This window comes from Panthera leo, chromosome A1, assembly GCF_018350215.1.
Source record: "Panthera leo isolate Ple1 chromosome A1, P.leo_Ple1_pat1.1, whole genome shotgun sequence".
Classification (NCBI taxonomy): domain Eukaryota; kingdom Metazoa; phylum Chordata; class Mammalia; order Carnivora; family Felidae; genus Panthera; species Panthera leo.
In genome coordinates this window covers 148060724-148079173 of record NC_056679.1, presented here as the reverse complement: position 1 = coordinate 148079173, position 18450 = coordinate 148060724, and the positions used below count along the sequence as shown (strand labels likewise).

At 34.2% G+C, this 18450-nt stretch overlaps 1 long non-coding RNA gene across 2 annotated transcripts in view; it reads left to right on the top strand.

Annotated features, from left to right (window-relative positions):
* LOC122200946 overlaps positions 1 to 18450 on the top strand; it is a 106623-nt gene that overhangs the window by 18113 nt on the left and 70060 nt on the right. Inside the window, exon 2 of one of the 2 annotated variants that reach the window (XR_006194015.1) lies at positions 381 to 447. This is a non-coding gene — a long non-coding RNA (uncharacterized LOC122200946). Of the gene's footprint in view, positions 1 to 380; positions 460 to 18450 lie in introns of both variants that reach the window. The other variant, XR_006194014.1, reaches the window with a different exon arrangement.

Here is an 18450-nt window from a genome sequence, read left to right as displayed (position 1 = left end):
TTCTCAGATTAATTCATGATGCAGATATATTTCACGCGTATCAAAACAAATACACCGTTTTTAGAAATAATTAATATAGGGTTTTAACACAAAAATTTTGGAGGAATAGTGAGAGAACTAATAGTTACTCTAATTTATTTTAAAACATAAATTTAAATATATTGATGTGACTTGTATCTTTTATTTTGTTTTTGAAAAAAAAAAAAAAGATTGCTGTCATTCCATGTTAGCCCTCAAATGTGAAAAATGCTAACTTTTCAATATTTATCCCCTCTCCAGTGTATGTCTGTTGCATAGAAAAATACTTAATTGAAATAAGAGTCTTTCTAAAACAGGGAAATTTTTAAATGGGGTCTTGTAAAATTTTATATTTCAAACAGATTTGCCTCATGGTGAGAACCTGCTGTGTATCCTGTTTACAAGGTGCTTGGGGAACTTCTACTCATGGTTAGTAGTGATGTAAGTTCAATGCACATGAATACGAACATTAATATTGAATTTTTTAAAGGTAAAACACAGTACAAACCAAGAATTATATTGGTCTTATTTTTCTATTTATACATGATTATTTAAGGCGTCATTTGTTTATCTTCTTTCTACAGCTAAGTTACTCTAAAGTGGCAGCTAATTAGTCAAGGGATATAATAACATTTGATGAAGTGATCAAGTAAGACCTATGAAGAATATGAGAATCAAGCTAGTCCTTGAAGAGGAGGTTTCATTGTAAATTATTTTGATTTTCAGGCAGAGAACATCAGTGTATGCCACTGTGCAGTTTTGTTTTAAAATCAGCTTTTTTTTTTTCTGTATTTTTATTTCATTCATTCATTTGCAGATCCATCATTCAATAAGCATTCATAGGGTACATACTGTGTTCTAGGAACCGTGCTAAACCTTTGGGATACAAAATAAAATAATGCACAGTTATCTATAGTTGTCTCCAAACAATTCCATTGTGGTCATGACATATGTGTAACAGATTTAATATACACCTGCATTATGCATTAAATCCTCACAATCTATAGGAGCTCATTCATAAAGCAGACTGTTGTTGAGCAGATGCAGTAAACAAATGATGTAAAGCTAAGTGAGGAAGCACTGACAACTCTTGTGACTTACTGAGCCATTTAAAATGAGCAATGAGCCAAAGCAGGAGTCCTACAGAGAAAGAATCAATAATGAATACATTATCATGCATATTTCCCTAAGACAAGGGTAATAATCATGTGGCATTCATTTCTGTTACTAAATAATTTTAAGGAGCCTCTCCCTTCCCCTCCCCTCCCTTCTCCATGGACTCTAACATACCTATTTCTGGTACAAAATAGAGATCTCAACTGCTGTTAACACCGTAACTTTGTTAGACTCACTGCCAGGCCATTTTTCAGAATCCATTGGCTCATTTAAATCTTCAGAGGGAAAATGGCAATTGAGCATGAGTTTTACATTAAAGCAATACAGCACTGGCTAAAAGCAATGTGGCTTTCCACCATTTCATCAACTGTGCTGTAGCCTGAAAACTTACAAAGAATAAATAAGTAAATTTCTTGTCTCGTCTCCCACCTTACTTTCCAATGCCATTTCAAACACTAACCTTATTTTTGCTATATTATTAAAGGATTATTTTCATATACTTTTAAATTACCTTGTTTAAAAAAATAACAGGTAAAGAACCCTACTATCTACCTAGGTTTCTTATTATTCTCTGTTGTCTTTCTCTAGTATTTTATTAATATATTATTATTCAGTAGGAAAATTACATACATTCTGTAAATGGTGGTGTCATAAAATTCAACTACATTTGCCAGGGGGGAAAACGTTAAAATAGAAAGAAAACAGTAGTGCAGTTTATTCTGACCATCTTGTACTCACAAGGGTTATCGTCTGGATTGAAATGAAAAACGTAACTCGACTATTCTCTCAACCAGGTAAATTTCCTCATACTTTCCTTAGATTGAGAATCAAATCCAGGCAGGAGTACATATGTATAAGTATATTAAGACTAGCAGAATGTTGATAATTGCTGAAGTTGGATTATGGCTACATTGGGCTTTATTGTATTGTTGTCTGCATTATAATATATGCTTGAAATTTTCTGTGATACAAGCTAAAACTTGTAATAAAAATGCAAGTACACTCCATGGTCCTCCAAAGAACAAATGATTATTCCAAAAACATGGGAAAAACAAAGTATGGTTTCCATTCTACATGCTCTATAAAACAAGTCATCCATATCATTTACTTGTTCCTTGGAAAAAATATAATTTATTCTACTATTGCAGGAAATAACAGTTGCATTAGTTCATGTGTCACTTTCGCTAGATTGTAGTCCCCAGTTATCTGGGGGTGGGGGGTGGGGGTAATTGTTTCAGTCAGTTGAAAGTCCTTAAAAACAGACCTGAGGTTTCCTCAAAAGAGAAAGTCTGTTTGTGTGTTCCTTCAGCCTTCAATGGCCTGTTGTATGGATTTTGGAATTTCGAAGGCATTGCTTAAAATCATGTAAGCCAAGTCCATAATTTCTAGAATTACAAAAGTGAGAAAGCATTGTAAAGGTTTAGGGATTTTGTAAAATTCTTAAATTTTTGTTCCCAGATTCACACAACCTAGGATGGATTTTAGTGTTTTATTTTTATTTTTATTTTTTTTGAGGTTTACTTATTTATTTTGAGAGAGTGCTGGCAGGGGAGGGGCAGAGAGAGAATCCCAAGCAGGCTCCACACTGCTGGTGTGGAGCCGGACATGGGTCTCGAACCCACAAACTGTGATCATGACCTGAGGCAAAATCAAGAGTCAGAGCCTCACAGACTGAGCCACCCAGATATCCCTAGATAGCATTTTAGATGGAATTAGGCCAAAGAGTTTGCATGTGGGCCAAAATAAAGCATTTCAAACCATTCAAAGTATACATGGTTTTATATATACAACTTCCATAGTGTAAATGTATGCCAAAATTTGAGAATTATGAGCTACAAAAGGAGAATTAAAGAAAAAAATGTCTATCAACAGAGGTTTGAATTTTCAAACCATTTTGTCTTTAAGACTCTTTTATGAAATCCCGAATAGTGAGTAGGTGATATACAGAGAATTATAAATTTGCACACACCATTCTTTTTTTAGTATTATCTCTGTTACCTTAATATGTATTAATAGAGTTTGATTTTATGAAGAGTAAGCACAGATGTATCTTACTGGAGCAAAAAGATAATTTCTAATATTACCAAAAGAATTAAAAAAAAAAATATTTAGGACTTGATCTCACAATGTCTCCTGATTTAGCTGATGATAAGAAATGAGATAAGACCTCACTTTACTTTGGCGTTTTAATTTCTGAAGATGGAACCATCACATTGCACTCCTCACTGCTCTGCTTCAAAGAGAAACTTCAGGGGCACCTGGTTGGCTCAGTTGGTTAAGCATCTGACTTCGGCTCAAGTCATGATCTTACAGTTTGTGAGTTTGATCCCCACGTTGGGCTTGGTGCTGACATCTCAGAGCCTGAAGCCTTGCAGCCTGCTTCAGATTCTGTGTCTCCCTCTCTTTCTGCTCCTCTCCTCCTCGTCTCATAAATAAACATTAAAAAATTAAAAAAAAAAAGAGAAACTTCACACATTCATCTAGATCTCTCTTCAGCATTGATAGGCATTAAAATAAAACTTAAGAGAAAAAACTCCTTTAATCACATATGGCCAAAATCTCTTCTACTAACTTGGCACCTGGTTATTGTAAAGTCAGGACATAAATGTCATTATTTCCTGTTGTCCATTGATTTTATTCATTCTAGGCAATTTTCCATCCTTTACTCTTGGGACTGACTTCTCAACTTGCCTCCAGATTCTGGACAAGATGAGGATAAGTCGCATTACCTTTTACACCTCATTAGCTTTAACAAATAAGTAGCTGGCACTTACACAAACAGTATCTTACCTGCTGTTTTGTTCCTCACTGTATTGCTTTCCTGCTGTTTTTACAGGTGGCATTTAGGCATGCTGTTCTGAGATATATCATCTCACAGACTAGCAGACACATATCAGAGGACAAAAGTTAACTAGGAAAAAAATTACAAATAAAATATCATAAGTTCATTAATATAGCACAAAATGGAAAATAACTATATAATTAAGACCATCAACAACTGCCAAAATCATTGGAAATAAATCATTACTATCTTCCATTTACCCACATTATTGTTTTACTTTTAAACGTTTTAACATGAAAGTAAGTTTATTTTTAATGCCAAGAAGTTCTCTTTCTTTTTTCTTGGTTTTTTTTTTTTTTTTTTTTTTTGTCTTTATAAGGGTAGAGTATGCTATCATTGGTACTAAAATGGACAATACTTTCTCCACCTTCATATATCTTTTTGATGTAGCTGTTTGGACCTCTGCCACTGCTTAGTGTTAATCTATAATTGTTATCAGTAACTGAAAACAAATTCTAATGTGCCTCCTTTTAGGATTATAGTGAAGTGTGAAAGCAGGCATTTAATTTGGAAAAAAAAAAGATGAATTCAGATGCAAAGTTAAATGTAGATCCACCCTTTCTGAAACAAACAATAAAATACATAATCCTTTTTTGATTAACTCATTCGTTAATTAAAAAAATAACTTTTTCAGTAAGTAAATAATTATTCCTCCCATGTGCCAGGCTATGGGGATATAATACTTTATAAGGCAAGTAGGACCCATTCCACATGGAAGTCACTCCTTGAAATAGTGGGTTGAAGTTGTGAAAGTGGGATTTGTGAAGTTGGAGAAGGAAGTAGTGAAACAAGCTGTGATATAGGCCCCACAGATTTTATCCTCCTGGTTTTGCTAGTGAGAGAGCCATCATTATCACAGTTAGCTGCAGGATTGGGTTTAGGTCTCACTATGGCTAGCAATCTGGCACAGAAATAGACAAGAGTCTGAATAGAGTCCTGAAAATGAAGTCTGAATGAAGTTTTCCAATGAACATTCCTTTTCACTCTCCCCACTACCCTTCTCTCTCTCCCTCTCTCTCTCCTAAACCCATTCTTCTTGATTCCCTGTCTTTAGCACATACGGAGAATTTTCTGGGGAAATATTGCATGACCAGCTGTATCTTAACCCTGCCAGGGTGTCTCTGGACAGAATCATGGAACCCAAGTTAATTTAACTTAGGTGCCCCAATGTGTGAAATTGTCGTGTATTGTTTGCTGTTGTGAGATCTTTAGATTATATGCCTTGCATTCTGCCTGATCTCTCAGCTTTCCTTTGGTACAACATGCCACATATGATACTACTTACTTGCCTTCATCAGGCTAAAATACCCATTTTTCCTTTATTTTAAATGATTCTCCGACAATGAAATAAGAAACCAAAAAGAATGAGTAAAAAATGCCATAAACTTGTCCTTGTTAAATTGGCCTAAGAAAAAATCAACATGATGGAACATGAGAACAATTAGAGTCAATGGCCATGTTAAATACTTTATTTCCATTATTTCTAGGCAAGTTAAATTCTAATTAAAAAAAGAGAACAAACAATAAAAAAATAAAAACAGTACTGTCACTGCTAGTTAATGGATACCATTCATTGAATTTATTTTATATGTTAGTTAGAAATGAGCTTTTTGTGTTTGAATTGGTAAAAACAAAAACTCCCAAAATGTTACTGCTGCTTTTCTGCCACTTAAGATTAGGTGGTTTCATAGTCAGTGTCAAATTCACACTCATCCGCTACCCTGTTATCTCCAAAAAATCAAGTACATGTTCTCTTTATTTCTGGAAGGAAAGAACATTACATTTTCAGTGTCTGTGAGTTACTTTTTCCAGAGAGCAATAAATTATTGATTGTGTGAGATTCCATAAATAAAGCCAAATATAACCAGGTGATTAATCATTCATTTTTGGTTCACCTTGAGAGAGCAGTACAATGATAACAAAAACAAAACATTGACTGTGTTTCTTGTTCATTATGTGCAAGTTTAGTGAATGCATACTCTATACAGTTCATAAGGATTCTTGCACTGTTAGTTGAGACATTTTGGTGTGGAAAGTCTCCTCAAAAGGGAAAAATTACATCTTGAGAGTATCTACTATGTATTACTAGGTTATACTTAAGTGGGTTACTGTGACAAATGTCAATTTTTTTTTCTTTTTTTAAAAATAAAGCTTATATTACTGGTTCTGATCCTGACTGCATTACTTACTTGCCATGCATCCTTATGCAAGTTTTTTGATCCTCCTCTCCAAATGGGGATAAAACAGGAAATTATTTCATAAGATAGTTGTGAGAACACATGCACATATACTTATCACTTAGGATCCAACCAGAGGAGCAGAACCAGTAGGAGCTATAAATACACATATATGTTAATGCATTTGTTACAGGAAATGGGTCTTACTGTTAACCCCACATCTCATGCCAGAGCTCAGAGTCCGTAGGTAGTCAGGAAAGGAAGTTGGATGCAAATGGAAAAAATCAAGGGCAGCCTGGAACCCACAAGCATGAGCTGGAGCCCCAGTGGGACTCAAGTCTGGTACAAGAGTATTCTGTATATGCTAGGGCCCTTTGTCACGAAGATAAACACACCGGGTCGAGGAATGAGAGAAGCTGATGGTTGATCTTGAGAAGGGAGTGCTATTACATGCCCAGCTTCCCCTTTACACTAATAAGGTGAATCTGCTAATCAGCAACAATGTGTATTTCTGCTACAAAATGGCTGCTGCGTCCCTTTTGCTTTCCAGATCTCCAAGAATTCTCTTTGTGGCCTCCCCTAACCAGAAACATATAAGAAAAGTAAATCTAGAAAAAATAATACAGTTCATCTTTGTCAAGTTGACACATTAAAACAGCATATGACACACACATATGTGCACAAATGCAACATATATAAATATGTTGAGCTATTTGGGTTTTCTTTGACTAATCCATAGTATCTGTTGTATTTTTTTTTAATTTGCTTATTTTCACCTAGGAATGTAGTAAGACTCAGCTCTGATTTTGTGAGTAAATGTTGATCGAGAAGAGGGCTTGTCAAAACAAGGTAGTCAGACTTAAAACAATTGTCAGTTGACTGGATCAGAAGGACTAATGGATATATTCAGAACATTTCATCCTAAAGCAGCAGAATATACATTCTTCTCAAGTGCACATGGAACGTTACCCAGAATAGATCACATACTGGGACACAAATAAACCCTCAACAAGTACAAAGAGTTCGAGATCATACCATGCATATTTTCAGACCACAGCGCAATGAAACTTGAAATCAACCACAAGAAAATATTTGGAAAGATAACAAATACTTGGAGACTAAAGAACATCCTACTAAAGAATGAATGGGCTAACCAAGAAGTTAAAGAGGAAATTAAAAAGTACATGGAAGCCAATGAAAGTGATAACACCACAGCCCAAAACCTCTGGGACATGGCAAAGGCAGTCATAAGAGGGAAGTATATAGATAGCAATCCAGGCCTTCCTAAAGAAGGAAGAAAGGTCTCAGATATACAACCTAACCTTATACCTTAAAGAGCTGGAAAAAGAACAACAAATAAAATCCAAAACCAGCAGAAGACAGGAAATAATAATGATTAGAGCAGAAATCAGTGTTATCAAAAACAAAAACAAAACAAAACAAAAAAACAACAAAAAACAGATCACTGAAACCAGGAGCTAGTTCTTTGAAAGAATTAACAAAATTGATAAACCCATAGCAAGTTTGATCAAAAAGAAAAAGGAAAGGATCCAAATAAATAAAATCAAGAAGGAAGAGGAGAGATCACAACCAATACAGCAGAAATACTAACAGTAATAAGAGAATATTATGAGCAATTATATGCCAATAAAATGGGCACTCTGGAAGACATGGACAAATTCCTGGAAACATAAACTACCAAAACTGAAACAGGAAGAAATAGAAAATTTGAACAGACCCATAACCAGAAAGTGAATTAGTAATCAAAAATCTCCCAAAAAACAAGAGTCCAGGTCCCGATGGCTTTCCAGGGGAATTCTACCAAACATTTAAGGAAGAGTTAACACCTATTCTCTTGAAGCTGTTCCAAAAAATAGAAATGGAAGGAAAACTTCCAAGCTTTTCTATGAAGTCAGAATTACCTTCATTCCAAAACCAAAGACCCCACTAAAAAGAACTATAGACCACTTTCCCTAATGAACACGAATACAAAAATCCTCAACAAGATATTAGCCAACTAGATCCAATAACACATTAAAAAAATTATTCACCAGGGCGCCTGGGTGGCTCAGTCGGTTGAGCGTCCGACTTCAGCTCAGGTCATGATCTCATGGTACGTGAGTTCGAGCCCCGCGTCGGGCTCTGTGCTGACAGCTCAGAGCCTGAAGCCTGCTTCCGATTCTGTGTCTCCCTCTCTCTCTGCCCCTCCCCTGCTCATGCCCTGTCTCTCTCTGTCTCAGAAATAAATAAAAACATTAAAAAAAAATTATTCACCACAACAAACTGGGATTTATACCTGGGATGCGGGGCTGGTTCAATATCCGCAAAACAATCCATGTGATTCATCACATCAATAAAAGAAAGGACAAGAACCATATGATCCTCTCAGTAGATGCAGAGAAAACATTTGACAAAATACAGCATCCTTTCTTGATAAAAACCCTTAAGAAAATAGGTATAAAAGGATCATTCCTCAAGATCATTAAAGCCATTTATGAAACACCCAACACTAATATCATCCTCAGTGGGGAAAAAATGAGAGCTTTCCCCCTAAGGTCAGGAATAAGACACGGATGTCCACTCTCACCACTGTTATTCAATATAGTATTGGAAATCTTAGCCTCAGCAATCAGACGACACAAAGAAATAAAAGGCATTTAAATTGGCCAGGAAGAGGTCAAACTTTCACTCTTTGCAGATGACATGATACTCTATATGGAAAACTCAAAAGATTCCACCCAAAAACTGCTAGAACTGATCCATCAATTCAGCCAAGTGGCAGTATATAAAATCATTGTCCAGAAATCGGTTGCATTCCTATACACTAATAATGAAGCAAAAGAAGGAGAAACCAAGGAATTGATCCCATTTACAGTTGCACCAAAAACCATAAAATACCTAGGAATAAATCTAACCAAATAGTTGGAAAATCTGTATACTGAAAATTATAGAAAGCTTATGAAAAAAATTGAAGAAGACACAAAAGAATGGAAAAAGATTCCATGCTCCTGGATAGGAAGAAAAATATTGTTAAAAAGTCAATACTACCCAAAGCAATCTACATATTCAAATGTAATCCCTATCAAAATAACGTCAGCATTCTTCACAGGGCTAGAACAAACCATCCTAAAATTTGTATGGAACCACAAAAGACCCCGGATAGCCAAAGCAATCTTGAAAAAGAAAACCAAAGCAGGAGGCAGAATAATCCCAGGCTTCAAGATGTATTACAAAGCTTTAATCATCAAGACAGTATGGTACTGGCACAAAAACAGACAGATCAATGGAGCAGAATACAGAACCCAGAAATGGACCCACAAGCGTATGGCCAACTAATCTTTGACAAAGCAGGAAAGAATATCCAATGGAATAAAGACAGTCTCTTCAAGTGGTGATGGGAAAACTGGACAGTGACATGCAGAAAAATGAACTTGGACCACTTTCTTATACCATACACAAAAATAAACTCAAAATGGATGACTTAAATGTAAGACAGGAAGCCATCAAAATCCTCAAGGAGAAAGCAGGAAAAAACCTCTTTGATCTTGACCATAGCAACTTCTTACTCAATACTTCTCTGGAGGAAAAGGACACAAAAATGAACTGTTGGGACCCCATCAAAATAAAAAGCTTCTGCCCAGTGAGGGAAATGATCAGCAAAGCTAAAAGGGAACCGATGGAATGGGAGAAGATATTTGCAAATGACCTATCAGATAAAGGGTTAGTACCCAAAATCTATAAAGAACTTATCAAAGTAACCACCTCAAAACCAAATAATCCAGTGAAGAAATGGGGAAAAGACATGAATAGACACTTCTCTGAACAAAGTCCAGATGGCCAACCGACACCTGAAAAAATGCTCAACATCACTGATCATTAGGGAAATACAAATCAAAACCACAATGAGATACCGCCTCACACCTTTCAGAAATGGCTAACATTAACAAGTCAGGCAACAACATGTTGATGAGGATGCGGGGAAAGATGATCTCTTTTGCACTGCTGGTGGCAATGCAGGTGGTGCAACTCTGGAAAACAGTATGGAGGTTCCTCAAAAAGTTATAAATAGAACTACCCTATGACCCAACAATTGCACTACTACGTCTGCTAGGTATTTCTCCAAGGGATACGGATATGCTGTTTCGAAGGGACACATGCACCCCAGTGTTTATAGCAGCACTATCAAAAATAGTAAAAGTTTGGAAAGAGCCCAAATGCCCATTGATGGTTGAATGGTTAAAGAAAGTTGTGGTATGTATACACACACACACACACACACACACACACACACACATACACACATACACACATACACATACATACATACAGTGGAGTATTACTTGGCAATCAAAATGAATGGAATCTTGCCATTTGCAACTACATGGATGGAACTAAAGGGTATTATGGTAAGTGAAAAATTAGGCAGTTAAAGACAAATATCATATGACTTCACTCATATGAGGACTTTAAGATAAAAAACAGATGAACATAAGGGAAGGGAAGCAAAAATAATATGAAAACAGAGGGGGACAAAACATAGACTTTTAAATATGGAGAACAAACAGGGTTACTGGAGGGGTTGTGGGAGGGAGGATGGGCTAAATGGGTTAGGAGCATTAAGGAATGTACTCCTGAAATAATTGTTGCACTACATGTTAACTAACTTGGATATAAATTAAAAAAAATACATAGAAATACCCCCCAAAAAATGTTCTCAACACAAAAAAGAAATGGTAATTATGTGAGTTGATGAAAAGTATAAGGTAAAGCTACACTGGAGTCATTCACAATATATGCCCCTGATGAAATCAATATGTTGTACACCATAAACATACACAATGTTATATGTCAATTATATCACAATAATTTTTTTAAAAAGACAAAAAAAGTGTCAGTTGACATAAAGCTATTATTTTAAATGGATTAATTATTTAAAACAAACTTCAAAGTTACCAAAAATTAATTAAAAGTAGAAATTTCTGATCTTTGTGAGACAGCTTCTGCCTATCTAACATTTAAGATAAAATGTACTCAAGAAATCCCACTTTGACCTCTCTTCCATAAAAAGTTCAGGAGTGTAGCCCCAACTTCTCTGACCACTCATTTTCTAAATCTTCTTTAAAAGGGATAGATTTTATTTTGAAGTATTCATTTTACATATGGATTCTGTATAGAGCCACTTTATTCTTGCTGAGGAGAATATTCCTTTGCTGTAGGGGACAGAGTAAAGTAATCATTAACTGCTCAATTAAGTTTATTTTCAATTGAATGAATACAAATTCAGGTACTCTGACAATGTGTCAAACCATTTAACCTTTCATGATTGTTAGTTTAATTCTTCAGTGAATAGTATTAGCTTTTGTTCTTTAATAGTAATATAGTGACTAGTCAAATTCTTCTAATTTACTCTTAAATAGTATCTGCTATATTTTGGTGCATTGTGCCTTGAGATCTTCATGCGTTCGAGGACTCTTTGCAGTCACTAGCCCTGACTGCTTAGAGCAAAATCTCAATGTAGTGTATATAATAGCAACTGAGATACTTTTTTAAAAATATTCACATCTTATAGAATAAGGTTACTATTTATTATAAGGTCTGTTATGGAGTCCAGGATCTGAATTTTTAATAAACCAGAAGTCATTCTTGTATGGGTTTTTAACACTATACTTTGAGAACATTATTTTAGGAAATAGTATGATGTCAAGTTATGGCTGGCTACAGAGTGAGATATATATATATATATATATATATATATATAGAGAGAGAGAGAGAGAGAGAGAGAGAGAGAGAGAGAGAGAGAATGTGAATGAATGTAAGAGGAGGGAATTCCTAAAGGGTATGTGAGAATGTTATCTGTCACAGATTTTTGCCTGAGAACATTTGACATCTGCTTGTTCAATGCATTTTGAGTTCCAGAATCAACTGGTAGTAGACCAAGCTAGATTTCTGGGAGTTTATCAAGAATAACAGTGCACACAATATTTGCACCTAAAAAAATTTGCTCCTAGCAATTTGTAGAAAATATATTCTCACAAAGGCCAGAACTGCTGAAGTGTTGTATGAGAAATGAGTAATCATCATATTTAGATAGTTAGGGTCAAAACTGGAAGTTACTCAAATGCTTCAGTTGTGTTTAGTCCTTGAGTGTAGCAACTTACAATATAATAATCTTTGTATGCCTTTCCAAACTTTTTCTTAAGGCCTATTCTTTTTCTTAACTGTGAAGTTTAGATATATCCACTGTCTCTCATATTTAATTGTTAATCCCTATTAATGATTTCAGAAGAAATACTGCATGAAAATACAAAGCAAACTGTTTTAAGATATAAACTTTAGTGATTGTAGAAGAAAACCAAACCAAAACAAGACCAAAAAAAAAAAAAAAAAAAAGCATGTAAGCAATATCCATCAAACTGTACCATCGCTTAAAAAATTCACTAGGTGTTTTGTTTAAAGAGCTGATTTTTAGGAGCATATTATGACTCAGAGAATTGAAATAACAGTTTACATTAAATAAGACCCAATGAACACAGATGGGAAGTTTCATTCTTATAATTTCATCTATACCCTTTCTAATGGAGGTTTGTCTTTTGGAACTAGTCACACACTTAAATGGTAAAATATGGATGAAGAGATCATACTATCCATGTTTTGAGGGAAAATTAAAAAAAAAAAAATTTAGCTTATTTTTACTGCCCTAATGCCCCATTCTATTTTATTTATATATCCAATATTTTTGAATGTTTATTCTGTTTGGTTGCTAAGTGTTTTATCTGCATTGCTTAATCTTCACAGCACCCAAAACACTTGCATAAATAAGTAGCTTTACCCATAGCCAAGGTCTAAATAAGAAGTGATAAAATGAATTGAAATATGATTGTTAAATATTATATAAGCTTTAAGTGTTTTAAAAATATGTATTTTAACTCTGATTGCTTAAAAGTAAAGCTTTGTATAATCACTTAGTCAAAGTAGGGAGTATCTTGGCTCTTTTTCTTCTTTTTTTGCCTTCAATTTCAAGTGCACAAAGTTGAATTAATCCTCCTCCTCAAATCATGGTGTATTATGAACATTGGTCTGAGCAATGGCTGTGTTCTTATTTTGTTTACTTATGCCTTTTTGTCTCTGTCCCCTATTTCTACTTTCCTTCTGTTTCTTTATGGCAGTTATTCTGATATATTTATTATCAATTTTTTATTTTGTGTGCATTCTTGTAAATTGTGTCTTGTGTCCTATTCGTAGGCATTTATTCTGGCAAATGATATATCATTTTCATTTTTTTCCCAACTTAATATTATGTTAAAAAATTCTGTTCACCTGCATTTTTTTAAATATATTTTATTTATTTTTGAGAGAGGACAGAGTGTGAATGGGGGAGGAGGGGCAGAAATAGAGGGAGACAGAATCCAAAGCAGTCTCCAGGCTCTGAGCTGTCAGCACAGAGCCCAACGCTGGGCTCAAAGTCACTAACCTTGAGATCATGACCTGAGCCGAAGTCAGACGCTCAACCGACTGAGCCACCCAGGTGCCCTATTCACCTACATTGTTATACACACATCTAATCTATTTCTTCTAATTGTCCATTATATTCTATAATATTTATCCATATTATTTTACCTGTCTGCTCTTAATTGGTAATACTGACCTTTTTTTTTAAGTCCCCAACTATAAATAATTCTTCATTGAATATTGTTGAATATATTTGCCTTTGGGGCATTTACTCAAAAGCCAAAATGCTACGTCACAAGCTATCTTACAAAATAGTACTAGTTGGCACTCCAGATGGCCAGTCTATACTTCCCACCTATAATCCATGGTAGTTTCAATACTCCCACTTTTTCCCAAAAAATAATATTTTCAGCTTTTAATTTTTTACCATTATAAGGCATGTATGTAAAGTGATTTCTCATTTTTGTTTCAATTTCCATTTTTATGATTATTAAAATTTTAAGCACTCCTTCATATTCTCATAAGACTTTCAGGTACCTTCCTCAGTAAGTATCTTGGTCATATCTTTCACCTGATTTTCAATTGTGTTTGCTGTTTTATTCTTGTTGTTTTGAAGGAAATCCGTGGATAGTCTAAGTACTAATTCTTTGTTGATTTTATATTTGACAAATGTTCTTACTCATGATCAGTTAACTTTATTAAGAAGTTTGGAATTTTCTATTTATAACCAATATCCTAAAATATTACTATATATTTAAGTTAATTTTTTCTTTCTCTCACCTAACAGGGGGTCTATAAATAGTTTAGTTTTAGGTCTTCAGATTTATTTGAATCTGGGAAATTTTGACTCCATTATTACTGTATTATTTTCTCCTTTCTATTTTTTAAAAAAAATTAAATTTTATTGTTTTTATCATCCTTTCAATTTTTTATTTCTCTTTAAGATATCTATAATATTTGGATATTTATGCTTCTTTTATTTATATTTAACTTTTCTTTTGTATTCTTTATTCCAACATTTTTTGTGAAATTTACCCCATATAATCATTTAACTCATAAATTCATTCTTCAGCTGTTTCTGTTCCACTGTTTTTTTCTCTATTTGTCTTCTTCATTTCATTAGTATCTAACATGTTAATATATTCCTTTTCTTGATTAAATATACTTACACTTATTTTAAATTATTTGTTCACTGCTTCAATAATTCTTCTTCAGATGATAAATATTATCCACTTTGTGTTTTTCTTTTGAAGTACTTCTGTTCTTCAGTTATGTTGTATTTTGCCCTGTGAGCCCGTATTATCCTTAAGAGAGTAGCTTTCTCTTTTAGTAATGTCTATCATGGAAGTGGCTAATTACCCACCTTGTTCATTTTGTGCAGAATATTTAATAATGTAAATTTATATTAAGAGAAAACAAGTTTTATTATATTTTGCATGTTTATATTTGGTATAGTAGTTTTAATTTTCTGAACTGGTAGATGTCTTCATAATAATATCTACTAAAGAAAGAGTATCTGTACCAGACTCTATGTTAAAAATTTAATCTATGATATCAACTAGGATTGTATTTGAACAGAATAATCAAATAACTGGCTAGTACTGAAAAAATAAGTTAGAAAGTTGTTTGTTTAACACAAAAATTCTGCAGGTAGGCCATCTGGGGCTTTGTACAAGCTACAAAAATACATAAAAAGGAATTTGTTCCTTTTATTTTCTTATTCCAGTTAGCTTTTAGGGCTTTCATCCACACATGATAAGATAGCATCTGCATCTTTACTAATCAGAAGCATTTCTGACATTTCACATTAGAATCATGGAGTTTGGCAAAGGATAAAGAGCCAAATGAGATGTCATATGAGTTTGTACATTATATACATTTTTTTGGCAACCTTACCCAATATCTTTTTATTATATCACATTTGCTAAACTTGAGTCACACAATCACTCATAAAAGAAACTTGGAGGACTAAGATAGCATGGGATCATCCCCACTCTATCACCAATGAAAATACGAGACTGGGGCTTTGTAAGACTCTATACACATTACTCCGTGGATCCTTATTTGAACTTGGTGAAGTATGTGTGTAGCACCTACATTGGTGCAATGGATTTTTAAATGTTAGAATACCATTCTTTCCCATTATTTTCTTACAAAGAATAAGAATAATCTAATAATTAAATTATTATTTCTCATTATTATTCCTAATAATCCAGCATTAGGAGTAAATATTAAACTTTACTTGTGCTTGGGTCCAGGAGGTAAAGAATGGAAGCAAGAGAGACTAATTTATCACAGGAACCTTGGAGGAGCTTCATGTGATTTTGGTTTGCATAGCAAATGCAAGAGGAACTGATTAAGACTTGGTGACTAAATATAATGAGCTGTTCTAGGTGGAATCCTGGAACAGTAAAAGGACATTAGGTGAAAACTAAGGGAATCTTAATAAAGCATGGCCTTTAATTATTACTGATGTATCACTATTTGGTTTATCAATTTTAGTCATTGTATACCACACTAGTGTAAGATGTTAACATTAGAGGAAATTCAGTGTGGAGTGTATGAGAACTCTATATTATCTTTTTAATTTTTGTGTAAATCTAAATTTGTTCTAAAAATAAGGGTTTATTTAAAAGAAACAATAGATATATAGAGAGTTGAGGTCGAACTATGGAGCCACAAGATGTACCTTGAATTCTTCCAACTATAGGAAGCAAAGTTGACAATGAGCCCCAGCTGACGCATCCTGAAAGCCATTGTTCATTAGCTCCCAGTCAGTGACCAAGCATGTCAGGGATACTAAGCAGACTTGTTCTTAAGAGACATGGGACTCTTCTGAGGGGATTCTCCTCCTCCTCCTCCTCCTCCTTTTTTTTTTAATTAAGATTTTTAATTTATTTTGTTTTTTAATTTAAATTCAGGTTAGTCAACATATAGTGCAACAGTGGTTTCAGGAGTAGAATTTAGTGATCTGTCACATATAACGCCCAGTGCTTATCTCAACAAATGCCCTTCTTAATGCCCATCCCCCACCCCCGACATGCTTCCATCAAACTTCAGTTTGTTCTCTGTATTTAAGGTTATTTGTTTTTTGGGTGTTCGGTTTGTTAAGTTCTTTATATATTTTGGATACTAACCCTTTATCAGGTATGTTATTTGCAAATATCTTCTCCCTTTCTGTAGGTTGTCTTTTAGTTCTATTGATTGTTTCCTCACTTTACAGAAGCCTTTTATCGTGATGAGGTCCCAAGAGTTCATTTTTACTTTTGTTTCCCTTGCCTCTGGAGACTTAGTATGAAGTTGCTGTGGCTGAGGTCAGAGATGTGTTGCCTGTTTTCTCCTCTTGGAATTTGATGGTTTCCTGTCCTATGTTTAGGTCTTTCATCCATTTTGAGTTTATTTTTATGTATAGTGTAAGAAGTGGCCCAGATTCATTCTTCTGCATGTCACTGTGGGGTTTTTCCAACATCATTTGCTGAAGACACTGTCTTTTTTCCATTGGATATTCTTTCCCATTTTGTCGAAGATTAGTTGGCCATACATTTGTAGTCCATTTCTGGGTTCCCTATTCTGTTCTATTGATCTGTGTCTGTTTTTTTGTGCCAATACTGCACTGTCTTGAAAATTACAGCTTTGCAATACAGCTTGAAGTCTGGAATTGTGATGCCTCCAGCTTTGGTTTTCTTTTTTATCATTACTTTGGCCATTTGGGGTCTTTTCTGGTCCATACAAATTTTAGAATTGTTTGTTCTAGCTCTGTGAAGAATGCTGGTGTTATTTTGATAGGGACTGCATTGAATGTGTAGAGTTCTTTGAGTAGTACAGACATCTTAACACTATTTTTTCTTCCAATCCATGAGCATGGAATGTTTTTCCATTTCTTTGTGTCTTCTTCACTTTCTTTCATAAGCTTTCTATAGTTTTCAGCATACACATCTTTTACCTCTTTGGTTAGGTTTATTGCTAAATATCTTTTGGTTTTTGGTGCAATTGTAAATGGGAACATTTCCTTGATTTCTCTTTCTGCTGCTTTTTAATTGGTGTATAGAAATGCAACCGATTTCTGTACGTTGATTTTGTATCCTGCAATTTTGCTGAATTCATTTATCAGTTGCTGCAGTTTTTTGGTGGAGTATTTGGGATTTCTGACGTCCAGAACTTTAAGATGACATAGTTACATTGTTTAAGTCACAAAGTGTGTGTTATTTTGTTATGACAACAATAAAAATCAGTGCAAGCATACATAAAAAGTTAATTTGAAATATATCAGAGAACAAAATGTAAAAAACAAATAAACACTGAAAATCTTAGAGAAAGGCCTAGAAGAAAATCTTGACATATTTGGATAGGCAGAGATTTCAGAGACTACAACAAAAGCATGAAACATACAAGAGCCAAATAACAAAATTCAGATTTATCCACATTAGAAATGTTTGTTCTTCAGTATTCATCACTAAGAAATCAATAAGTTTTAGGTTGGTAGAAAATATTCATAATACATATATCTGACAAAGGATGTAAAAGATAAATATTTGACAAAAGTAAGTAAAAAACCACTGAAACTAGTAAATTATTTGATTAAAAGGCGTACAAGATGGCCAGTAATTCTGGGACAATATGTTCAACCTCATATAACTTTCACCAAATTAAAAATTAAAACCACAGTGAGATACCACAGCATATCTAATAGAATGACTAAAACTAAAGGGAGCAACCATAGCAAGTGTTGATGAGATGTAGCAGAGCTGGACTGTAATGCACTGCTGGTGAAAATGTGAAATGCACAACCACTTTGGAAAATCCTTTGTCAGTTTCTTAAAAACTTAAGTATATACCTACCACAGGACC